This window comes from Calliopsis andreniformis, unplaced genomic scaffold, assembly GCF_051401765.1.
Source record: "Calliopsis andreniformis isolate RMS-2024a unplaced genomic scaffold, iyCalAndr_principal scaffold0004, whole genome shotgun sequence".
NCBI classification, from domain to species: Eukaryota; Metazoa; Arthropoda; class Insecta; order Hymenoptera; family Andrenidae; genus Calliopsis; species Calliopsis andreniformis.
In genome coordinates this window covers 13,736,614-13,749,966 of record NW_027480424.1, presented here as the reverse complement: position 1 = coordinate 13,749,966, position 13,353 = coordinate 13,736,614, and positions in this window count along the sequence as shown.

Genomic DNA, 13,353 nt, shown 5'->3' with positions numbered 1-13,353 from the left:
TTTCTACTTTACGGGCAACCTAGGCTACACCCTAGGTCGTTGCTCCTACAGATTGAATAGTTAGGGCCTTAGAAGTCAATGCCCGAAGCATAAAATGCAATAAAAATACAACAGATTTTCCATCATATAAAACGAATAATTGCAACCAGTATGAAAGTTATGGCCATTTCTACGTTCCGGGCAACCTAGGCTTCACCCTAGGGCGTTCTTCCACCAGATGGAATAGTTAGGGCATAGGAAGTCAACGCCAGAAGCATAAAATACGGTATAAATACAACAGCTTTTCCATCGTATAAAACGAATAATAGCAACCAGTGTGAAAGTTATGGGCATTTCTACGTTCCGACCAACCTAGGCTTCACTCTACGGCGTTGTTCCACCACATCGAATAGTTAGGGCCTAAGAAGTCAGCGCCAGAAGCATAAAATACAATATAAATATAACAGGTTTTCCATCGTATAAAACGAATAATTGCAACCAGTATGAAAGCTATGGTCATTTCTACTTTACGGGCAACCTAGGCTACACCCTAGGGCGTTGCTCCAACAGATTGAATAGTTAGGGACTTAGAAGTCAATGCCCGAAGCATAAAATGCAATAAAAATACTACAGTTTTTCCATCGTGTAAAAGGTTTAATTGCAACCAGTTTGAAAGTGATGGTCATTTCTACGTTCCGGGCAACCTAGGCTTCACTCTAGGGCGTTGCTCCACCAGATCGAATAGTTAGGGCCTTAGAAGTCAACGCCAGAATCATAAAATACAATGAAGATGCAACAGCTTTTCCATCGTATTAAACGAATAATTTCAACCAGTGTGAATGTTATGGTAATTTCTACATTCCGAGCAACCTTGCCTTCACTCGAGGGCGTTGATCCAACAGATCGAATAGTTAGGGCCTTAGCAGTCAACGCCCGAAGCATAAAATACAATATAAATACAACAGTTTTTCCATCATATAACAGGAATAATTGCAACCAGTTTGAAAGTGATGGTCATTTCTACGTTCCGGGCAACCTAGGCTTCACTCTAGGGCGTTGCTCCACTAGATCGAATAGCTAGGGCCTTAGAAGTCAACGCCAGAAGCATAAAATACAATATAAATACAACAGTTTTTCCATTGTATAAAACGAATAATTGCAACCAGTATGAAACTTAACGTCATTTCTACTTTCCGAGCAACCTAGGCTTCACCCTAGGCCGTTGCTCCAACAGATTGAATAGTTTGGGCCTTAGAAGTCAACGCCCGAAGCATAAAATGCAATAAAAATACAACAGTGTTTCCATCATATAACAGGATTAATTGCAACCAGTTTGAAAGTGATGGTCATTTCTACGTTCCGGGCAACCTAGGCTTCACTCTAGGTCGTTGCTCCACGAGATCGAATAGTTAGTGCCTTAGAAGTCAACGCCAGAAGCATAAAATACAATATAAATATAACAGTTTTTCCATCGTGTAAAACGAATAATTTCAACCAGTTTGAATGTTATGGTCATTTCTACATTCCGAGCAACCTAGGCTTCACTCTAGAGCGTTGCTCCACCAGATCGAATAGTTAGTGCCTTAGAAGTCAACGGCCGAAGCATAAAATACAAAATAAATAGAACAGTTTTTCCATCGTATAAAATGTATAATTGCAAACATTGCGAAAGCTATGTTCATTTCTACTTTACGGGCAACCTAGGCTACACCCTAGGGCGTTGCTCCTACAGATTGAATAGTTAGGGCCTTAGATGTCAATGCTCGAAGCATAAAATGCAATAAAAATACAACAGTTTTTCCATCATATAACAGTAATATTTGCAACCAGTTTGAAAGTGATGGCCAATTCTACGTTCCGCGCAACCTAGGCTTCACTCCAAGGCGTTGCTCCACCAGATCGAATAGTTACGGCCTAAGAAGTCAACGCCAGAAGCAAAAAATATGATATAAATACAACAGCTTTTCCATCGTATAAAACGAATAATTGCAACCTGTGTGAAAGTTATGGTCATTTCTACGTTCCGGGCAACCTAGGCTTCACCCTAGGGCGTTGCTCCAACAGATTGAATAGTTAGGGCCTTAGAAGTGAGTGCCCGAAGCATAAAATTCAATAAAAATACAACAGCTTTTCCATCATATAAAACGAATAATAGCAATCAGTGTGAAAGTTATGGTCATTTCTAAGTTCCGGGCAACCTAGGCTTCACCCTAGGGCGTCGCTCCAACAGATTGAATAGTTAGGGCCTTAGAAGACAGCGCCCTACGCATAAAATGCAATATAAATACAACAGCTTTTCCATCGTAGAAAACGAATAATTGCAACCTGTGTGAAGGTTATGGTCATATCTACGTTCCGGGTAACCTTGGCTTCACTGTAGGGTGTTGCTCCACCAGATCGAATAGGTAGGGCCATAGAAGTGTACGCCCGAAGCATAAAATACAATAAATATACAAAAGTTTTTCCATCGTCTATCAGGAATAATTGCAACCAGTGTGAAAGTGATGGTCATTTCTACGTTCCGGGTAACGTAGGCTTCACTCTAGGGCGTTGTTCCACCAGATCGAACACTTAGGGTCTAATAAGGCACCGCCAGAAGCATAAAATACAATATAAATATAACAGTTTTTCCATCGTATAAAAGGAATAATAGCAATCAGTGTGAAAGTTATGGTCATTTCTAAGTTCCGGGCAACCTAGGCTTCACACTAGGGCGTTGCGACAACAGATTGAATAGCTAGGGCCTTAGAAGTCAGCGCCCGACGCATAAAATGCAATAAAAATGCAACAGTTTTTCCATCGTATAAAAGGATTAATTGCAACCAGTTTGAAAGTGATGGTCATTTCTACGTTCCGGGCAACCTAGGCTTCACTCTAGGGCGTTGCTCCACGAGATCGAATAGTTAGTGCCTTAGAAGTCAACGCCAGAAGCATAAAATACAATATAAATATAACAGTTTTTCCATCGTGTAAAACGAATAATTTCAACCAGTTTGAATGTTATGGTCATTTCTACATTCCGAGCAACCTAGGCTTCACTCTAGAGCGTTGCTCCACCAGATTGAATAGTTAGGGCCTTAGAAGTCAACGCACGAAGCATAAAATGCAATAAAAATACAACAGTCTTTCCATCGTATAAAATTAATAATAGCAACCAGTGTGAAAGTTATGGTCATTTCTACGTTCCGTGCAACCTAGGCTTCACCCCAGGTCGCTGTTCCACCAGGTCGAATAGTTAGGGCCTAAGAAATGAACGCCAGCAGCATAAAATACAATATAAGTACAACAGTTCTTCCATCGTATAAAACGAATAATTGCAAACATTGCGAAAGTAATGGTCATTTCTACGTTCCGGGCAACCTAGGCGTCACTCTAGTGCGTTGCTCCACCACATCTAATAGCTACGACCTTAGACATCAACGACAGAAGCAAAAAATACAATATAAATACAACAGTTTTTCCATCATATAAAACGAATAATTGCAACCAGTATGAAAGCTATGGTCATTTCTACTTTACGGGCAACCTAGGCTACACCCTAGGTCGTTGCTCCTACAGATTGAATAGTTAGGGCCTTAGAAGTCAATGCCCGAAGCATAAAATGCAATAAAAATACAACAGATTTTCCATCATATAAAACGAATAATTGCAACCAGTATGAAAGTTATGGCCATTTCTACGTTCCGGGCAACCTAGGCTTCACCCTAGGGCGTTCTTCCACCAGATGGAATAGTTAGGGCATAAGAAGTCAACGCCAGAAGCATAAAATACGGTATAAATACAACAGCTTTTCCATCGTATAAAACGAATAATAGCAACCAGTGTGAAAGTTATGGGCATTTCTACGTTCCGACCAACCTAGGCTTCACTCTACGGCGTTGTTCCACCACATCGAATAGTTAGGGCCTAAGAAGTCAGCGCCAGAAGCATAAAATACAATATAAATATAACAGGTTTTCCATCGTATAAAACGAATAATTGCAACCAGTATGAAAGCTATGGTCATTTCTACTTTACGGGCAACCTAGGCTACACCCTAGGGCGTTGCTCCAACAGATTGAATAGTTAGGGACTTAGAAGTCAATGCCCGAAGCATAAAATGCAATAAAAATACTACAGTTTTTCCATCGTGTAAAAGGTTTAATTGCAACCAGTTTGAAAGTGATGGTCATTTCTACGTTCCGGGCAACCTAGGCTTCACTCTAGGGCGTTGCTCCACCAGATCGAATAGTTAGGGCCTTAGAAGTCAACGCCAGAATCATAAAATACAATGAAGATGCAACAGCTTTTCCATCGTATTAAACGAATAATTTCAACCAGTGTGAATGTTATGGTAATTTCTACATTCCGAGCAACCTTGCCTTCACTCGAGGGCGTTGATCCAACAGATCGAATAGTTAGGGCCTTAGCAGTCAACGCCCGAAGCATAAAATACAATATAAATACAACAGTTTTTCCATCATATAACAGGAATAATTGCAACCAGTTTGAAAGTGATGGTCATTTCTACGTTCCGGGCAACCTAGGCTTCACTCTAGGGCGTTGCTCCACTAGATCGAATAGCTAGGGCCTTAGAAGTCAACGCCAGAAGCATAAAATACAATATAAATACAACAGTTTTTCCATTGTATAAAACGAATAATTGCAACCAGTATGAAACTTAACGTCATTTCTACTTTCCGAGCAACCTAGGCTTCACCCTAGGCCGTTGCTCCAACAGATTGAATAGTTTGGGCCTTAGAAGTCAACGCCCGAAGCATAAAATGCAATAAAAATACAACAGTGTTTCCATCATATAACAGGATTAATTGCAACCAGTTTGAAAGTGATGGTCATTTCTACGTTCCGGGCAACCTAGGCTTCACTCTAGGTCGTTGCTCCACGAGATCGAATAGTTAGTGCCTTAGAAGTCAACGCCAGAAGCATAAAATACAATATAAATATAACAGTTTTTCCATCGTGTAAAACGAATAATTTCAACCAGTTTGAATGTTATGGTCATTTCTACATTCCGAGCAACCTAGGCTTCACTCTAGAGCGTTGCTCCACCAGATCGAATAGTTAGTGCCTTAGAAGTCAACGGCCGAAGCATAAAATACAAAATAAATAGAATAGTTTTTCCATCGTATAAAATGTATAATTGCAAACATTGCGAAAGCTATGTTCATTTCTACTTTACGGGCAACCTAGGCTACACCCTAGGGCGTTGCTCCTACAGATTGAATAGTTAGGGCCTTAGATGTCAATGCTCGAAGCATAAAATGCAATAAAAATACAACAGTTTTTCCATCATATAACAGTAATATTTGCAACCAGTTTGAAAGTGATGGCCAATTCTGCGTTCCGCGCAACCTAGGCTTCACTCCAAGGCGTTGCTCCACCAGATCGAATAGTTACGGCCTAAGAAGTCAACGCCAGAAGCAAAAAATATGATATAAATACAACAGCTTTTCCATTGTATAAAACGAATAATTGCAACCTGTGTGAAAGTTATGGTCATTTCTACGTTCCGGGCAACCTAGGCTTCACCCTAGGGCGTTCTTCCACCAGATGGAATAGTTAGGGCATAAGAAGTCCACGCCAGAAGCATAAAATACAATATAAATACAACAGTTTTTCCATCGTATAAAACGAATAATTGCAACCAGTATGAAAGATAACGTCATTTCTACTTTCCGGGCAACCTAGGCATCACTCTAGGGCGTTGCTCCACCAGATCGAATAACTAGGTCCTTAGAAGTCAACGCCAGTAGTATAAAATACAATATAAATATAACAGTTCTTCCATCGTATAAAACGAATAATTGCTATCAGTATGAAAGTTATGGTCATTTCTACGTTCCGGGCAACCTAGGCTTCACTCTCTGGCGTTCTTCCACCACATCGAATAGCTACGGCCACAGAAGTCAACGCCTGAAGCATAAAATACAATAAAAATACAACAGTCTTCCCATCCTATAACAGGAATAATTGCAACCCGTGTGAAAGTGATGGTCATTTGTACGTTCATATTTATTTATACAATATAAATATAACAGTTTTTCCATCGTATAGAACGAATAATAGCACCCAGTGTGAAAGTTATGGTCATTTCTACGTTCCGGGCAACCTAGGCTTCACTCTAGGGCGTTGCTCCACCAGATCAAACAGTTAGTTCCTTAGAAGTCAACGCCCGAAGCATAAAATACAAAATAAATAGAACAGTTTTTCCTTCGTATAAAACGAATAATAGCAACCAGTGTGAAACTTATGGTCATTTCTACGGTCCGGCAACCTAGGCTTCACCCCAGGGCGTTGTTCCACCAGATCGAATAGTTAGGGCCTAAGAAGTGAACGCCAGAAGCATAAAATACAATATAAATACAACAGTTTTTCTATCATATAAAACGAGTAATTGCAACCAGTATGAAAGTTGTGGTCATTTCTACTTTCCGGGCAACCAAGGCTTCACTCTAGGGCGTTGCTCCACTAGATCGAATAGCTAGGGCCTTAGAAGTCAACGCCAGAAGCATAAAATGCAATAAAAATACAACAGTTTTTCTATCGTATAAAAGGATTAATTGCAACCAGTTTGAAAGTGATGGTCATTTCTACGTTCCGGGCAACCTAGGCTTCACTCTAGGGCGTTGCTCCACCAGATCGAATAGATGGGGCCTTAGAAGTCAACGCCAGAAGCATAAAATACAATAAAGATGCAACAGCTTTTCCATCGTATTAAACGAATAATTTCAACCAGTGTGAATGTTATTGTCATTTCTACATTCCGAGCAACCTAGGCTTCACTCTAGGGCGTTGATCCAACAGATTGAATAGTTAGGGCCTAAGAAATCAACGCCAGAAGCATAAAATACAATATAAATATAACAGTTTTTCCATCGTATAAAACGAATAATTTCAACCAGTGTGAATGTTATGGTCATTTCTACATTCCGAGCAACCTTGCCTTCACTCGAGGGCGTTGATCCAACAGATCGAATAGTTAGGGCCTTAGCAGTCAACGCCCGAAGCATAAAATACAATATAAATACAACAGTTTTTCCATCATATAACAGGAATAATTGCAACCAGTTTGAAAGTGATGGTCATTTCTACGTTCCGGGCAACCTAGGCTTCACCCTAGGGCGTTGCTCCACCAGATGGAATAGTTAGGGCCTAAGAAGTCAACGCCAGAAGCATAAAATACAATATAAATACAACAGTTTTTCCATCGTATAAAACGAATAATTGCAACCAGTGTGAAAGTTGTGGGCATTTCTACGTTCCGGGCAACCTAGGCTTCACTCTACGGCGTTGTTCCATCAGATCGAATAGTTAGGGCCTAAGAAGTCAGCGCCAGCAGCATAAAATACAATATAAACATAACAGTTTTTCCATCGTATAAAACGAATAATAGAAACCAGTGTGAAAGTTATGGTCATTTCTACGTTCCGGGCAACCTAGGCTTCACCCTAGGGCGTTGCTCCAACAGATCGAATAGTTAGTGCCTTAGAAGTCAACGGCCGAAGCATAAAATACAAAATAAATAGAACAGTTTTTCCATCATGTAAAACGAATAATTGCAACCAGTATGAAACTTAACGTCATTTCTACTTTCCGAGCAACCTAGGCTTCACCCTAGGCCGTTGCTCCAACAGATTGAATAGTTTGGGCCTTAGAAGTCAACGCCCGAAGCATAAAATGCAATAAAAATACAACAGTGTTTCCATCATATAACAGGATTAATTGCAACCAGTTTGAAAGTGATGGTCATTTCTACGTTCCGGGCAACCTAGGCTTCACTCTAGGTCGTTGCTCCACGAGATCGAATAGTTAGTGCCTTAGAAGTCAACGCCAGAAGCATAAAATACAATATAAATATAACAGTTTTTCCATCGTGTAAAACGAATAATTTCAACCAGTTTGAATGTTATGGTCATTTCTACATTCCGAGCAACCTAGGCTTCACTCTAGAGCGTTGCTCCACCAGATCGAATAGTTAGTGCCTTAGAAGTCAACGGCCGAAGCATAAAATACAAAATAAATAGAACAGTTTTTCCATCGTATAAAATGTATAATTGCAAACATTGCGAAAGCTATGTTCATTTCTACTTTACGGGCAACCTAGGCTACACCCTAGGGCGTTGCTCCTACAGATTGAATAGTTAGGGCCTTAGATGTCAATGCTCGAAGCATAAAATGCAATAAAAATACAACAGTTTTTCCATCATATAACAGTAATATTTGCAACCAGTTTGAAAGTGATGGCCAATTCTACGTTCCGCGCAACCTAGGCTTCACTCCAAGGCGTTGCTCCACCAGATCGAATAGTTACGGCCTAAGAAGTCAACGCCAGAAGCAAAAAATATGATATAAATACAACAGCTTTTCCATCGTATAAAACGAATAATTGCAACCTGTGTGAAAGTTATGGTCATTTCTACGTTCCGGGCAACCTAGGCTTCACCCTAGGGCGTTCTTCCACCAGATGGAATAGTTAGGGCATAAGAAGTCCACGCCAGAAGCATAAAATACAATATAAATACAACAGTTTTTCCATCGTATAAAACGAATAATTGCAACCAGTATGAAAGATAACGTCATTTCTACTTTCCGGGCAACCTAGGCATCACTCTAGGGCGTTGCTCCACCAGATCGAATAACTAGGTCCTTAGAAGTCAACGCCAGTAGTATAAAATACAATATAAATATAACAGTTCTTCCATCGTATAAAACGAATAATTGCTACCAGTATGAAAGTTATGGTCATTTCTACGTTCCGGGCAACCTAGGCTTCACTCTCTGGCGTTCTTCCACCACATCGAATAGCTACGGCCACAGAAGTCAACGCCTGAAGCATAAAATACAATAAAAATACAACAGTCTTCCCATCCTATAACAGGAATAATTGCAACCCGTGTGAAAGTGATGGTCATTTGTACGTTCATATTTATTTATACAATATAAATATAACAGTTTTTCCATCGTATAGAACGAATAATAGCACCCAGTGTGAAAGTTATGGTCATTTCTACGTTCCGGGCAACCTAGGCTTCACTCTAGGGCGTTGCTCCACCAGATCAAACAGTTAGTTCCTTAGAAGTCAACGCCCGAAGCATAAAATACAAAATAAATAGAACAGTTTTTCCTTCGTATAAAACGAATAATAGCAACCAGTGTGAAACTTATGGTCATTTCTACGGTCCGGCAACCTAGGCTTCACCCCAGGGCGTTGTTCCACCAGATCGAATAGTTAGGGCCTAAGAAGTGAACGCCAGAAGCATAAAATACAATATAAATACAACAGTTTTTCTATCATATAAAACGAGTAATTGCAACCAGTATGAAAGTTGTGGTCATTTCTACTTTCCGGGCAACCTAGGCTTCACTCTAGGGCGTTGCTCCACTAGATCGAATAGCTAGGGCCTTAGAAGTCAACGCCAGAAGCATAAAATGCAATAAAAATACAACAGTTTTTCTATCGTATAAAAGGATTAATTGCAACCAGTTTGAAAGTGATGGTCATTTCTACGTTCCGGGCAACCTAGGCTTCACTCTAGGGCGTTGCTCCACCAGATCGAATAGATGGGGCCTTAGAAGTCAACGCCAGAAGCATAAAATACAATAAAGATGCAACAGCTTTTCCATCGTATTAAACGAATAATTTCAACCAGTGTGAATGTTATTGTCATTTCTACATTCCGAGCAACCTAGGCTTCACTCTAGGGCGTTGATCCAACAGATTGAATAGTTAGGGCCTAAGAAATCAACGCCAGAAGCATAAAATACAATATAAATATAACAGTTTTTCCATCGTATAAAACGAATAATTTCAACCAGTGTGAATGTTATGGTCATTTCTACATTCCGAGCAACCTAGGCTACACTCTAGGGCGTTGGTCCACCAGAGAGAATAGTTAGGGCCTTAGAAGTCAACGCCAGAAGCATAAAATTCAATAAAGATGCAACAGTTTTTCCATCGTATAGCAGGAATAATTGCAAACAGTGTGAAAGTACTGGTCATTTCTACGTTCCGGGTAACCTAGGCTTCACTCTAGGGCGTTGTTCCACCAGATCGAACAGTTAGGGCATAAGAAGGCAACGCCAGAAGCATAAAATACAATATAAACACAACAGTTTTTCCATCGTATAAAACGAATAATTGCTACCAGTATGGAAGTGATGGTCATTTCTACGTTCCGGCAACCTAGGCTTCACCCCAGGGCGTTGTTCCACCAGATCGAATAGTTAGGGCGTAAGAAGTGAACGCCAGAAGCATAAAATAAAATATAAATACAACAGTTTTTCTATCATATAAAACGAGTAATTGCAACCAGTATGAAAGTTATGGTCATTTCTACTTTCCGGGCAACCTAGGCTACACCCTAGGGCGTTGCTCCAACAGATTGAATAGTTAGGGACTTAGAAGTCAATGCCCGAAGCATAAAATGCAATAAAAATACTACAGTTTTTCCATCGTGTAAAAGGTTTAATTGCAACCAGTTTGAAAGTGATGGTCATTTCTACGTTCCGGGCAACCTAGGCTTCACTCTAGGGCGTTGCTCCACCAGATCGAATAGTTAGGGCCTTAGAAGTCAACGCCAGAATCATAAAATACAATGAAGATGCAACAGCTTTTCCATCGTATTAAACGAATAATTTCAACCAGTGTGAATGTTATGGTAATTTCTACATTCCGAGCAACCTTGCCTTCACTCGAGGGCGTTGATCCAACAGATCGAATAGTTAGGGCCTTAGCAGTCAACGCCCGAAGCATAAAATACAATATAAATACAACAGTTTTTCCATCATATAACAGGAATAATTGCAACCAGTTTGAAAGTGATGGTCATTTCTACGTTCCGGGCAACCTAGGCTTCAGCCTAGGGCGTTGCTCCACCAGATGGAATAGTTAGGGCCTAAGAAGTCAACGCCAGAAGCATAAAATACAATATAAATACAACAGTTTTTCCATCGTATAAAACGAATAATTGCAACCAGTGTGAAAGTTGTGGGCATTTCTACGTTCCGGGCAACCTAGGCTTCACTCTACGGCGTTGTTCCATCAGATCGAATAGTTAGGGCCTAAGAAGTCAGCGCCAGCAGCATAAAATACAATATAAACATAACAGTTTTTCCATCGTATAAAACGAATAATAGAAACCAGTGTGAAAGTTATGGTCATTTCTACGTTCCGGGCAACCTAGGCTTCACCCTAGGGCGTTGCTCCAACAGATCGAATAGTTAGTGCCTTAGAAGTCAACGGCCGAAGCATAAAATACAAAATAAATAGAACAGTTTTTCCATCATGTAAAACGAATAATTGCAACCAGTATGAAAGCTATGGTCATTTCTACTTTACGGGCAACCTAGGCTACACCCTAGGGCGTTGCTCCTACAGATTGAATAGTTAGGGCCTTAGAAGTCAATGCCCGAAGCATAAAATGCAATAAAAATACAACAGATTTTCCATCGTATAAAAGGATTAATTGCAACCAGTTTGAAAGTGATGGTCATTTCTACGTTCCGGGCAACCTAGGCATCACTCTAGGGCGTTGCTCCACCAGATCGAATAACTAGGTCCTCAGAAGTCAACGCCAGAAGCATAAAATACAATATAAGTACAACAGTTTTTCCATCGTATAAAACGAATAATTGCAACCAGTATGAAAGTTGTGGTCATTTCTACTTTCCGGGCAACCAAGGCTTCACTCTAGGGCGTTGCTCCACTAGATCGAATAGCTAGGGCCTTAGAAGTCAACGGCCGAAGCATAAAATACAAAATAAATAGAACAGTTTTTCCATCGTATAAAGCGAATAATTGCTACCGGTGTGAAAGTTATGGTCATTTCTAAGTTCCGGGTAACCTAGGCTTCACCATATGGCGTTGTTCCACCAGATGGAATAGTTAGGGCATAAGAAGTCAACGCCAGAAGCATAAAATACAATATAAATACAACAGTTTTTCAATCGTATAAAACGAGTAATTGAACCAGTACGAAAGTTACCGTCATTTCTACGTTCCGCGCAACCTAGGCTTCACCCTAGGGCGTTGCTCCAACAGATTGAATAGTCAGGGCCTTAGAAGACAACGCCCGACGCATAAAATGCAATAAAAATGCAACAGTTTTTCCATCGTATAAAAGGATTAATTGCAACCAGTTTGAAAGTGATGGTCATTTCTACGTTCCGGGCAACGTAGGCTTCACTCTAGGGCGTTGTTCCACCAGATCGAACACTTAGGGCCTAAGAAGGCACCGCCAGAAGCATAAAATACAATATAAATATAACAGTTTTTCCATCGCATAAAACGAATAATAGCAATCAGTGTGAAAGTTATGGTCATTTCTAAGTTCCGGGCAACCTAGGCTTCACCCTAGGGCGTCGCTCCAACAGATTGAATAGTTAGGGCCTAAGAAGACAACGCCCGACGCATAAAATGCAATATAAATACAACAGCTTTTCCATCGTAGAAAACGAATAATTGCAACCTGTGTGAAGGTTATGGTCATATCTACGTTCCGGGCAACCTTGGCATCACTGTAGGGTGTTGCTCCACCAGATCGAATAGGTAGGGCCATAGAAGTCTACGCCCGAAGCATAAAATACAATAAATATACAAAAGTTTTTCCATCGTCTATCAGGAATAATTGCAACCAGTGTGAAAGTGATGGTCATTTCTACGTTCCGGGCAACGTAGGCTTCACTCTAGGGCGTTGTTCCACCAGATCGAACACTTAGGGCCTAATAAGGCACCGCCAGAAGCATAAAATACAATATAAATATAACAGTTTTTCCATCGTATAAAACGAATAATAGCAATCAGTGTGAAAGTTATGGTCATTTCTAAGTTCCGGGCAACCTAGGCTTCACACTAGGGCGTTGCTACAACAGATTGAATAGTTAGGGCCTTAGAAGTCAGCGCCCGACGCATAAAATGCAATAAAAATGCAACAGTTTTTCCATCGTATAAAAGGATTAATTGCAACCAGTTTGAAAGTGATGGTCATTTCTACGTTCCGGGCAACCTAGGCTTCACTCTAGGGCGTTGCTCCACGAGATCGAATAGTTAGTGCCTTAGAAGTCAACGCCAGAAGCATAAAATACAATATAAATATAACAGTTTTTCCATCGTGTAAAACGAATAATTGCTACCGGTGTGAAAGTTATTTCCATTTCTACGTTCCGGGCAACATAGGCTTCACCCTAGGGCGTTGCTCCACCAGATGGAATAGTTAGGGCCTAAGAAGTCAACGCCAGAAGCATAAAATACGATATAAGTACAACTGTTTTTCCATCTTATAAAATGTATAATTGCAAACATTGCGAAAGTAATGGTCATTTCTACGTTCCGGGCAACCTAGGCGTCACTCTAGTGCGTTGCTCCACCACATCTAA